Source organism: Cnephaeus nilssonii (assembly GCF_951640355.1).
Source record: "Cnephaeus nilssonii genome assembly, chromosome: 1".
In the NCBI taxonomy this organism is placed as follows: domain Eukaryota; kingdom Metazoa; phylum Chordata; class Mammalia; order Chiroptera; family Vespertilionidae; genus Cnephaeus; species Cnephaeus nilssonii.
The window spans coordinates 55732396-55745490 of NC_137072.1; the positions used below are offsets into that span (position 1 = coordinate 55732396).

The 13095-nt window shown below is 40.6% G+C and overlaps 1 pseudogene across 1 annotated transcript; it reads left to right on the forward strand.

The window, feature by feature from the left end:
• The first annotated feature begins 8410 nt into the window (after positions 1-8410).
• LOC307102163 (small ribosomal subunit protein eS24-like) lies at positions 8411-8852 on the forward strand (annotated as a pseudogene). The gene has a single exon. The product of its transcript is annotated as a small ribosomal subunit protein eS24-like (transcript).
• The last annotated feature ends 4243 nt before the right edge of the window (positions 8853-13095 follow it).

Genomic DNA, 13095 nt, shown 5'->3' on the forward strand with positions numbered 1-13095 from the left:
CAGAAGCTTTTGTAGAAAAAAAATCAATAATTTAAAAAATATATATGTACCAGTTTCTATTGGCACATTAAAAATTATTCTCCAAGCATAGCAGTTTAAAATAACAAATATTTTTTAATTCACATTATTTCTGAGGATCAGGAATCTGGGAATGACTTAGCTGGGTGATTCTGGCTCAGGGTCTCTCATAAGATAGCAATCAAGTTTAGCAAACAAAACTGGAGGATCCACTTCCAAGCTCACTCAGATTGTTATTTGCAGACTTCAGGTGCTTACTAGTGAGCCTGGCAATGACAGGAGCATCCCCCGATCAAGTGGTCCAAAAAGAGAGTGATGGAAGTTTTATAACCTTATGTCATTACTGACATGCCACTCCTTCTGCTGTATTCCATTGGTCACACAGGCTAATGCTAGTGCCATGTGGGAGAGGGCCATACATGAGAACTAGGAGACAGAGATCACTGGGGGAGTCAGCTAGGAACATTGGTACCACAATATACATAACAACTAGTCAGCAATCTACCAAGCTGACTGCCAGATTAGAGTCTAGTGACTTTATACCAAACTTTTATTGGTGGAGTATTTAGGCAAACAATTGACAATTACTTCTAACCTTTTTTTTTTTTTCCCCAAGAGACTAGCTTTGAATTGACTTTTTCCTTGCACAAAATTTGTAATACAACTTTGACATGCTCATCATTAAATTGTCTGAAAACACTTTTTAAAATAGTCCTAAAGATGAGATATAAATAAATGTATACTTTTCTGAAGAAACAATTATCATAAGCGTTATTGGAAAGATGATTTGACCAATGGCATATCTCAGAGATCTAGAACAAATATTCCAAAAACTTATATAGAACCACAAAACACACTGAATAGCCTCAGCAAGCTTGAGAAAAAAGAACAAAGTTTCAATACTACAAGGCCATAGTAATCAAAACAGCCTGGTATTGGCATAAGAACAGGCATACAGATCAATGGAACAGAATAGAGAGCACAGAAATAAACCCACACCTTTATGGTCAATTAATATTTGACAAAGGAAGCAAGAACATACCATGGGGTAAAGACAGTCTCTTCAAATAAATGGTGTTGGGAAAATTGGGCAAATACATGCAAAAAAATTGAACTAGACCACCAACTTACACTACACACAAAAATTAACTCAAAATGGATTAAAGATTAAATGCAAGTTGTGAAAAGGAAACTGGACAACCAATGGGTCTGGACTGTCTGTCACTACTTGAGTCAATTAAGCAGAAACAGGGTCGAAGCATATATGAGCCTTTATTCCAATAATACAGGCAGTATGGGAGAGCAGCAGGTTATCCATGAAAATCTGCTCTACCTGTCCCCATAAGCCAGCAGTTTATATTGGGTAGAAGGACAAAGCTTACATGGCAAAGTAGGCAAAAGGAAAAAGTATGGGTATAATGGTTACAAATTATAGGGTTGTGGGTTTGCAAAGGGCAGGGTGGGTCTCCAGGGACTCCACTATTTCCCCAATAAGGTTGTTAATCTTTCCATGATAATAGGAAGTTCTTGGATGAGAATGGACCCCATTCCAAGGTTAACTCAGGTCCCTTGACATCTCCTAGCCAGGTTAGAATATGCTTTCTTTAATCAGAATAAAACAATCATGGTTAAGAAAGCATAATTAATATTTATTATAATTATAGCTAGTCCCCAATATTGTATTTCTGCCCCTAAAAAAGCATAAAAATCCTAGAAGAAAACATAGGCAGTAAAATTTCAGACTTTCTCATAGCAATGTTTTTGCTGACATATCTCCTCTGGCAAGGGAAACAAAAGAAAAAATAAACAATTAGAAATACATCAAACTAAAAAGCTTTAAAAATTTTAAAAAATTAATTTCAGAGAGGAAAGGAGAGGGAGAGAGAGATGGAAACATCAATGATGTGAGAGAATCATTGATTGGCTACCTCCTGCACGCCCCCTACTGGGGATCGAGTCCACAACCCAGGCATGTGCCCTTGACTGGAATTGAACTTGGGACCTTTCAGTCCACAGGCCGATGCTCTATCCACTGAGCCAAACCAGCTAGGGCCAAACTAAAAAGCTTTTGCACAGCAAAGAAAACGATCAACAAAATGAAAAGGGAACCCACTGAAAGGAAGAACATGTATGCCAATGACATCTGGTAAGGGGCTAATTTCCAAAATATATAACATATAAACTCAACACCAAGAAGACAAACAACCCAATTAAAAAATGGACAAAGCACCTGAATAGACACTTCTCCAAGGAAGACATACAGATGTCCAAGAGACATATGAAAAAATGCTCAAAGCCATTAATCATCAGAGATACAAATTGATTTTTAGAAAGAGAGAAAGAGAGAGGGAGAAGGAGAGAGAAAAACATCGATCAACTGCAGCTGGCTACCTGGGCATATGCCCTGACCGGGAATTGAACTGGCAAGGTTTTGGTGCACTGGACAAAACCCGATCAACTGAGCCACACTGGCCCTGGCTAAGCTTCCTTAATTTCAGATGCATAAAAGAAACTACAAAACTCATTAACCAGAGCATTTTAGGTCTTGCTTCAATTTTAGATCTTCTGGCAATCATTGTCAGTTTTGGCTCAAAAAAATTCGTATAAAAATTCTCTACAGAGTATCAATAGGAAATTATTAGAGCTAAAATAAATGTTTCCTTCCACCAGACCATTTGTCCGTAATTCTTGCTGTTCTAACTTTTGCCCAATAATACTAAATTTTATAACATAGTTTGTCTCCACCAGGTTACAAGCCCTCCTGGCACTCAGGGAATACCACCCTTAGACACCGTTGCCACCTCCTTCCATGACCAGGCCTCATCTTCCCTCTGACAGAGAGACCAAGGATCTCTTGGCTCTGAAGGGAAAACTTCGCCCTTCCTCAGCATGAAGCAGTTACAGAAGAGACCCTGCAGCCCTCTTCTCTGAAAGAATTCAGAACCAGGATCCTTGCGGGGATGTGGTAGGCAGTTAGACAGACCTGAGCAGAGCAAGGACGATGGGCCAACCGGAGGAGAAATGGGCGAGACCCCGAGGCATGCTTCTCACCACTCCAACTGCTCTGAAGCTGGCCATGGAGACACCTGTGTAGAACGGACCTTCACATTTTGCTGAGTAGGAGAATTCTGTTGATAGTATATAGAATTATCCCGTTTATTTTTGTTATGGGGCGACCCGCAAGAGACGACCACCAGAGACAGAGATCAAAATGTATGAGCCTTTATTCAGCTGGCTAGTGACTACAGTTGCAGCACTGCACCGAGGTCAAGGCCGAACCGCAGTGCAGACCACAGGTGTTACAGCAAATTTATACTCGGAAACCACAAGAGGGAGTTAGGATAGTTACAATGACAACCCAAAGGTGACAAAGGTTATTTCAGCCGTTTCCAAGAAACTCAGGGCACAGGTGCAACGCCTGGGCACGCTTGGCCGGAGCTTGAACCGCCACCTCCCTCTAAACTCCAACCGATCCATTGTTCAGTGACCTGCTCTACCTCCCTCTGTCCCAAGGCATCCTGCCTCCAGGCAACGGAGGAGCTGTGCAGTTTGCAGCCCAGAACATTTTGGGGAGTCACATACAGGGACCTTTATATGGTGGGACCCGTTGTCTGGGAAAAGGATGCAGGGATGTTTCCTCTAAAGCTTACTGCAGTCATTCCCTGTGGCAAATGTCTGACTGTTACTGAGTGTTCTAGTTATTGTCTTTCAGTATCTAATAACTACAATATGAATTGTTCTGACAATTTCACCTTCCCTTATAGTAATGGACATACTAAGCTGCTGGCTGGCTGGTTTCTGTTTATGTGGGGGAACTATTGATCCCTGCTAACAGCACTGGGGGGCCCTGTTCCTTAGGATGACTGACTGTCTTTATGCCTTAGAAACATCACAGGGTCTGAAGCCAAAGAGACTTTCTGAAGGCCGGGGAACCTGACTGCAATGAGGATCTCCACCCGGGCTGTGGAGCCCTGCTGCATACATTGCTTTGACCATGTTTGTTATGCTGGTAATGGTAGAAGTGACCCGGCTGGCTTGTAGCATGGTCAAGCCCTGAATGCCACTTCGAGGACTCTACATGGGATAAATCAAGAGCTGAGCCAGGTCAGGGAGACAGTTCTAGAAAAACGGACAGCAATAGATTATTTGCTGTTGCAGCATAACTATGGTTGTGAGGAATTTAAAGGAATATGCTGTTTTAATCTTTCTGATAATTCTCAGTTGATAGGACATATATCCACGATCCTGCATTTGGTGTACTCCATCCCTGGGAACGGCTTTCAAGGCAGAAGCAGATGCAGTCCATCAGGATGAGGCTTTTTCATCTAAAACTAATCTCATAAATATGAGATGATCGAAATAGCAGTGGGGATGTGTTAGGGGCAAAACTAGAATATTAGGAACTAGCTATGGTTATGGGAAATACTAATCATGCTCTGTTAACCATGCTTGCCTTGTGTTGGTTAAAGAAAGGACATTCTGACCTGGCTGGGAGTTGTAAGCCCCCAGGACCTGGGAGTCAACCTTGGAATTCGGTCCATTCTCATGGAAAGATTAACAACCTTGTTGCCCAAATAATGGAGTCCCACCCCAGCCTCCTACTTCCCCATGCCTGTAATCTCTACTTCCCCATTCCTATAATCCCCATGTAATCTTTGTTTTACCCTATATAAGCAGTTGGCTTATGGGGGGCTGCAAAGCAGATTTTTGTGGATGACATGATGCTCTCCCATACTGCCGGCAGTATTGGAATAAATGCTCATATGTGATTCTAATTGGTTGTCAGGTATATTTGTCCATAAGAGGGTAAGCAGTTTGGGGTCATTTTAAAAGAGCATTTAGGCTTATTTGTCCTAAGAGGGTAAGCAGTTTGGGGTCATTTTAGGCTTATTTGTCCTAAGAGGGTAAGCAGTTTGGGCATTTAGGCTTATTTGTCCATAAGAGGGTAAGCAGTTTGGGGTCATTTTAAAAGAGGAGGATTACTTATTAGATGTTAAGAGTGAAGGGTTTTTCATGGCTGACCATTTCCTGGAACAAGCTGGTTGATAGGGTGCTTTTTGGTAGTCAAATTATCATCTCATTGCAGTCCTGGGAAGTGGCTGCCATGGCAGACAGTTTCTCAATTATGTAATACTAGTAGCCCATTTGCAGGAAGAATCCTGCAAGCGGCTGCTGCGGCCTCATGCGCTGCCGCTGCTGCCTCCATTGCAGCCGCCGCACGCGCCCCGCTCCACCCCGCTCCGCCCTGCTCCGCCCCGCCCGAGCTTTCCCTCTGGCAGCCACCTTGCTTTCCACTTTTCCTCCCTCTTCCTTCTAAGTTGTCTTCAGTCTTCACTCCTCCCTCCCTCAGCGTATGCAAATTAACTGCCATCTTTGTTGGGTGATTTGCATACTCACCCTGATTGGCTGGTGGGCGTGGCTTGGACGTAGCGAAGGTGCGGTCGATTTGCATATTACTATTTTATTAGGTAGGATGAAGAGTAGAAAAAGTTGGTTCATTCATTTCACTCTGGGTGGGGAAAAACCTCAAAAACTTTAGTAGATGAAAGAATTGTGTATGCATTATTGAGCATCATGATATTACAGTAGGTGTTAACTCCATATATTTTGGGGAGAAGATTTTTAAAGATAGCCACCATTTTTATCTGTATACAGATATGCATGAGGCTTATATGTTGCTACAGAGTAAATTCTCCAAAATCACACATAAGACCAACATCAGTCTTAAATAATTCATCATATCGGTGGTAGAGTTTTATGCAGAGCTCCAAGAACAAAAACATTTTTAGATTTCAGTGAGTAAGCATGCATGGTTCCCAAGCTTCTGGACTAATATATTATAAAAAGGAACGGAGAAGACCAGGTAATTTTAAAATATGCTTAGAAAAAATTGGCACCCCTTTAATCTTACATGTGTTTTAAATCGCTGTCATGTGCTTTGCCTAGGTAAAGCAAAATTTTCTATAAAAGAAATCTCGGCCAGAAAATATGCCTGGTAAATCAGTCTTCTCAAAGCTGCTGGAGATAAGGGAAAAAATTGCTAATGTAATTGCCCATCTAATTAATTCTGGGCACTATTAACAACAATTTTTTGCTTTTTTGGCAGGAAGATTTCTTTTCTTTTTTTTTTTTTTATTAATCCTATCTCAACCCATTTCAAGAAGATTCCTTTAGTTGTATAGGCAAGAAAATATTCTTTGCCTCCTTTATGTAACTTAGTCTCTACTTAAATAAAATGCCTTAAGGAAGAAGAAATTGCAGAGGAGGTAGGAAGAGCGAGACAAGAATAGGGTAAAAGGACTTGGTTGTAACAGGCATATACGTGAGAACCTTTACAGCCTAAGAACTTCTGGAGGGTGGGGTGGGGTCATCCTGGGATTAATTATGAAGGGATCCTGTCACCTACGAGCTTGAGCATTTTTTACCCGTGTCTCTGCAACAAAGAGGCTATTGTGCTTCAAAACAAGTTCCAAACAGTGTCAGAGAAGCCAGGCAAAGGGGCCAGAGGGGTGGTTGCTTACTGAAAATTTCAGTAGTATTTTCAAGGTAATTGGCTTAATTACATGCCCAAACGAAGTTGTAATTTTAAGGGAACCACAATTAACAGTGATTTCTCTTACACCTCTGTAATTAGTTCTTTGTTCTTTCATTCCTGTAGCTAGATCTCTGAGAGAATAAAGAGGGCCTGAAATATGAAACAAAAGGTACTCTGGACTTAAGGATGGAATCAGGACTATATAGTCACGCTGGCTATGATAGGTTAAGAACTAAATAAAATAAATTCTAAGATGATTAGTTTGTATTGAATATAGTGCTCCAGATAAGGCCGTTTAGCCAGCAGTTAAAAGCAGGGCCTTTGGAGCCAGACGGCTGGGATTTATTGCTCAACTTTGCCATTAAGTGTGTGATCGATCATAAGTATAACAAATAAGAGCCACCTATACTTGTTCTGTTTAATAAATACAAAGTCTTTACAGTACGGGATGAAAGCAAAGCTATACACTATTAACCACTCTATATATGATTTGTGTCTTCCTCAATTTTTCCCCAAAGTTATACACACTGGTAGATAATAGACACATGCATAATGCCAATAATATTGGTTTCCAATTAAAAGCAATAATTTAACGATTTAACATGAACTGTTTTCTAGGTTAGTACATACAAGTTTACCTCATGAAAAAGATGACTATAGCATTTCTTTTTCTTTCTTCTATTTATTTATTTATTTATTTATTTTTATTTTTAAAAATTTCTTTATTGTTTAAGGTATCACATATTTGTCCTCATCCCCCCATTCCCATCCCACACCCCTCCCCATGCATGCCCCCACCCGCCCTGTTGTCCTTAACCACTGGTTAGGCTCATATGCATGCACACAAGTCCTTTGGTTGATCTCTCCCCTATGTTCCCACCCTCTCCTACCCTCCCTCTGAGGCCCGATAGTCTGAGCCATGCCTCCTTGTTTCTGGGTCTGTTCTTGTTCATCAGTTTATGTTGTTCATCATTTCCCCTAGATGAGTGAGATCATGTGCTACTAGAAATACACTTATAAGAACCGAATATGAGACAAGCAATAATGGTTATGCTGAAAGGCAAATGAAAAAGTCTGTAGTGAGTTTCTTTCTGGGTCAACAGTTCTTTTGAGACCCAATTTCAATGTCAAACAGTTCCTTATGTGCACATGTCAGCAATGATATTTCAGTTCTGGATGGTGGACAAATGGTGGTAATGCAGGTCCGACCCTCTCTGGTTTGGTCCTGGGCAACCTGCAGTGGCGTACAGCTGCTGACTGCTAGTATGGCAAGGCGACATCAGCGTCTTCCATCTCTGGACTGCTTCTCTTCTGTCTTCATGGCTGGAGACTATAGCATTTCTTAATCTTATTAATTATTGGTCTATTAAATGGGCATTTAAGTTTCCATTATTTTGCTATTTTGTTGGTACAGTGAACATCTTTTTAAAAATATATATATATTTTTATAGATTTTGAAGATGAAGAGAGAGGTAGCAACATCAATGATGAGAGAGAATCATTGATCACCTGCCTCCTGCATGTCCTCCAGTGGGGATCAAGCCTGCAACTCGGCCATATACCCTGACCAGGAATTGAACCATGACCTTTTGGTTCATAGATTTATGCTCAACCACTGAGCTACACCAGCTGGGACAGCGAACATATTTGTACATAAATATTAAGGTTGTTATTTCTGTGAACTAGATTTCAAACTGGGCTGATGAATCAAAGCGTATGTATATAATTAATTTAATTTAAAATATTTTAGAGATATAATTGACAAATAACATTATAATAGTGTCAAGTGTACAACACAATGAAATAGACAGGAGACAGCTCTTTTTCTTCTTGGCTGCTTGGGGACTGGCTACCCTCATGAATGACACAGTAACTATCCAGACCAGGAAATTCATGACCAACAGACTACTTCAGTGGAAACAAATGGTCATTGATGTCCTTCACCCTGGGAAGGCAACAGTACCTAAGACAGAAATCTGGGAAAAAAACTAGAAAAATGTACAAGGCCACACCAGATGTCATCTTTGGATTTGGATTTAGAACCCATATTAGCGATGGCAAGACAACTGGCTTTGGCATGATTTTAGATTCCTTGGATTATGCAAAGAAGAATGAACCCAAACATCGACTTGCAAGACATGGCCTGTATGAAAAGAAGACCTCAAGAAAACAGCAAAAGGAATGCTAGAACAGAATGAACAAAGTCATGGGGACTGCAAAGGCCATTGTTGGTGATGACAAAAAGGAGTACAGATTCCTCAGTGAGTTTATCTGTGGTAATTGTGCAGATTTTTCATGAGAGTGTCAATAAAGTCAAAACTTTAAAAAATAGACAGGAGACAGATTAGCAAGAAAAAAATAACCAAATTTAATACATACATATGTATGGGAATCCAGCACATAAGAGAGAGTCAGAGACCCCGCATGCAGGAGAGATCCAGAGATAAAAAGGGAACATGGGTATATGACATTCTGAGGCAATCATATACTTTATAAAGTGTTCTCCCAATATTTCCAGTACCTACTTGGCACCACACATAATTATTAAAATATTATTGACTACATTCCCTGTGACTGCAGTATTCTGTAACTACCAATTTGTATTTCTAATCCCTTCACCTTTTTCACCCAGTGCCCCAAACCCCCTCTCTTCTGGCAACCATGTCTGTTCTCTGTATCCATGAGTCTGTTTCTGTTTTGTTTGATCATTTATATTGTCATTTACATTTCTCCTATAAGTGGAATCATATGGTATTTCTCTTTCTCTGACTGATTTATTTTACTTAGTGTAATACCCTGTAGGTCCATTTATGCTGTCGCAAATGGTAAGATTTTATTCTTTTTTATGTCTAATATTCCATTTTATAAATGTACCACCACATTTTCACCCACATGTCTATTGATGGGCACTTGTGTTGCTTCCATATCGTGGCTATTGTAAATAATACTGCAATGAACATATAGATGTATATATGTTTTCAAATTAGTCTTCTAGATTTCTTTGGATATATATGCAGAAGTGAAATCACTGGGTCAGAAGGTAGTGCTTTTTTTAATTTTTTGAGAACAGTGCATACTGTTCTCCACAGTGGCTGCACCAATCTGCATTCCCACCAGCAGTATACTAGGGTTTCCTTTTCTTCACATCCTCACCAGCACTTGTTGTTTGTTGATTTATTGATGGCAACCATTCTGGCAGGTGTGAAGTGATACCTCAGTGTGTGTGTGTGTGTGTGTGTGTGTGTGTGTGTGTGTGTGTTTTAAGACATGTTTTTATTGATTTCAGGAAAGGAAGAGAGAAATAGAAACATCAATGATAAGAGAGAATCATCGATCGGCTGCCTCCTGCATGCCCCCTGTGGGAACTACATCAGAGGTGCCTGATAGTCAAGGGCAATTAAAGCACAGAGGCCTTGTGAACCTAGGCTAAGATACCATAATCAGGTTCAAGGACACATGTACACTGTGCCCTTCTGTAGCCAAAATGATTGATGCCACTGTTGGCAACCGGCCTCCTTTGTCTAAAGAGTATAATACATGTTATTTGACCAGCTGAGAGAGAGAGAGAGAGAGAAGAAGAAGAAGAAGAAGAAGAAGAAGAAGAAGAAGAAGAAGAAGTAGAGGTGGTGGGCACAGAGAATGTAGCTCCTAAGTGAACAGGAGAGAGGAGAGCTCAGACAGAGCTCAGAGCTGATACTGCTACTATGTAAGGCTAAGAGCTCATAGAGATCTCAGATATAGCTACCATGTTAACCAGCCAGTGTGCTGGGCAGGGAAGACAGGAAAAGCTGCTGAGCCAGAGAGGCTAAAGAAGCTGCTGAGGCAGAAAGCTTAGGTACCGCTACTACGTGAGGCAGCGTACAGCTGCTCAGATAATAGCTGTGGGTATAGAGACTAATGCTGCTTTGTGGGAAAGATGTATCTCTTCACCAGCTGTGTCCGGCTGCCTGCCTGTATGGACTTTGCTGTGAAGGACTGTTTTGTCTGTATAGGACTGTTGTGCCACTGGCTTCTGCAATAAAGACTCATTCTTATATGCTTACAACTTCTCATGGCTTCTCCGTCTAAGACCTGACATCCAAGGAGCTCCAGCCCTAGGCAGGGGGGCTCGGGCCCAACACCTGTAACTAGTGAGCAGAGGATAAAGGAGGAACTTGGACTAAGTTCCCAACAGTTAGTACAGTGGGCAGGGTTCGAGAAGGACCTGCATTGGCATAGCTGGGAAGAATTTAGAAGAATATATGGACTCAGATAAACTCAGAGCAGCAGTCCTGAGCAGTGCTCCTGCTATCTCTGATACCCCCTGTTGGGGATCCAACCGAAACCCGGGCATGTGCCTTGACAAGGAATCGAATTGTGACCTCCTGGTTCATGAGTTGATGCTCAACCACTGACCAGCCGTTCTTATTCTAGTTTTAATTTGCATTTCTCTGATGATTAGTGATATTGAGAATCTTTTCATATGTCTATTGGCCATCTAAGTGTCTATTCAGGTCCTCTGTTCATGTTTTAATTGAATTTTTTTTTCCTTTTTCTTTTTGGTGTTGAGTTGCAGGCTTCAATTATTTTTCCTTTATTGATTAAGGTATTACATATGTGTCCTCATCCCCCCATTACCCCCCCTCATGCAGTGTCCCCCTCCCACACTCATGCCCTCACCCCCTTGTTGTCTGTGTCCATTGGTTAGGCTTATATACATGCATACAAGTCCTTTGGTTGATCTCTCCCCCTTACCCCCACCGTCCCCTACCTTCCCTCTGAGGTTTGACAGTCTGATTGATGCTTCTCTGTCTCTGGATCTGTTTTTGTTAATCTGTTTATGTTGTTCATTATATTCCATAATTGAGTGAGATCATGTGATATTTATCTTTTTCGGACTGGCTTATTTCATTTAGCATAATGCTCTCCAGTTCCATCCATGCTGTTGCAAATGGTAAGAATTCCTTCTTTTTTATAGCAGTGTAGTATTCCATTGTGTCGATGTACCATAGTTTTCTAATCCACTCACCTGCTGATGGGCATTTAGGCTGTTTCCAAATCTTAGCTATGGTAAATTGTGCTGCTATGAACATAGGGGTGCATATATCCTTTCTGATTGGTGTTTCTAGTTTCTTGGGATATATTCCTAGAAGTGGAATTACTGGGTCAAATGGGAGTTCCATTTTTAGTTTTTTGAGGAAACTCCATACTGTTCTCCACAGTGGCTGCACCAGTCTGCATTCCCACCAGCAGTGCATGAGGGTTCCTTTTTCTCCACATCCTCACCAGCACTTGTTATTTGTTGATTTGTTGATGATAGCCATTCTGACAGGTGTGAGATAGTATCTCATTGTTGTTTCGATTTGAATCTCTTGATGATTAGTGACTTTGAGCATGTTTTCATATGTCTCTTGGCCTTCCTTCTGTCTTCTTTAGAAACGTGTCTGTTTAGGTCTGTTGCCCATTTTTTACTGGATTGTTTATCTTTCTTTTGTTAAGTTGTATGAGTTCCCTGTAAATGTTGGAGATTAAACCCTTATCAGTGATAACATTGGCAAATATGTTCTCCCATGCAGTGGGCTTTCTTGTTGTTTTGTTGATGGTTTCTTTTGCTGTACAGAAGCTTAAGACCTGTACTCGGAAAACTACAGGACACTGAAAAAAGAGATAGAGGAAGACATAAACAGATGGGAGAACATACTGTGTTCATGGAGTGGTAGAATCAACATCATTAAAATATCCATACTACCCAAAGCAATCTATAGATTCAATGCACTCCCCACTAAAATACCAGCGGCATATTTCACAGACCTAGAACAAACTCTCCAAAAATTCATCTGGAATAAAAAAATACCCTGAATAGCTGCAGCAATCCTGAGAAAGAACAAAGTAGGAGGGATCTCAATACCAGATATCAACCTGTATTACAAAGCCACTGTTCTCAAAACAGCCTGGTACTGGCACAAGAACAGACATATAGACCAATGGAATAGAATAGAGAACCCAGAAATTGACCCAAGCCACTATGCTCAATTAATATTTGACAAAAGAGGCAAGAACATACAATGGAGTCAAGACAGTCTCTTCAATAAATAGTGTTGGGAAAATTGGGCAGATACATGCAAAAAATGAAACTAGACCATCAACTTACACCATACACAAAAATAAACTCAAAATGGATAAAGAACTTAAATATAAGATGAGAAACCATAATACAGCAGGCTTCAATTTTAACTTCACTTATCAAGAGGTCTTTGGAGACATCCCATTTAAATTAGGTCTGGTTTTACTCTTTGTAACCAGCATCTCTACCCTCTAGTACTTATCCTTTAGTGATTATACCATGGTATAGTTATGTGTTGGTTTTAGGTTGCAACGTTTCTTTCCCCCTACTAATTTCTCAGAGCTCAGCAGAAAAACTTGCCTCTAAAATGCAGTTGGTACAAACAAACAAACAAACAAACAAAAAAATGACTAAATGAAGTAACTTTTAAACTAAGACCACAAGGATTTCTAGGACTTAGCTTAGTAAAGGGTGTGTATGAGTGTCATGAATATTGGAT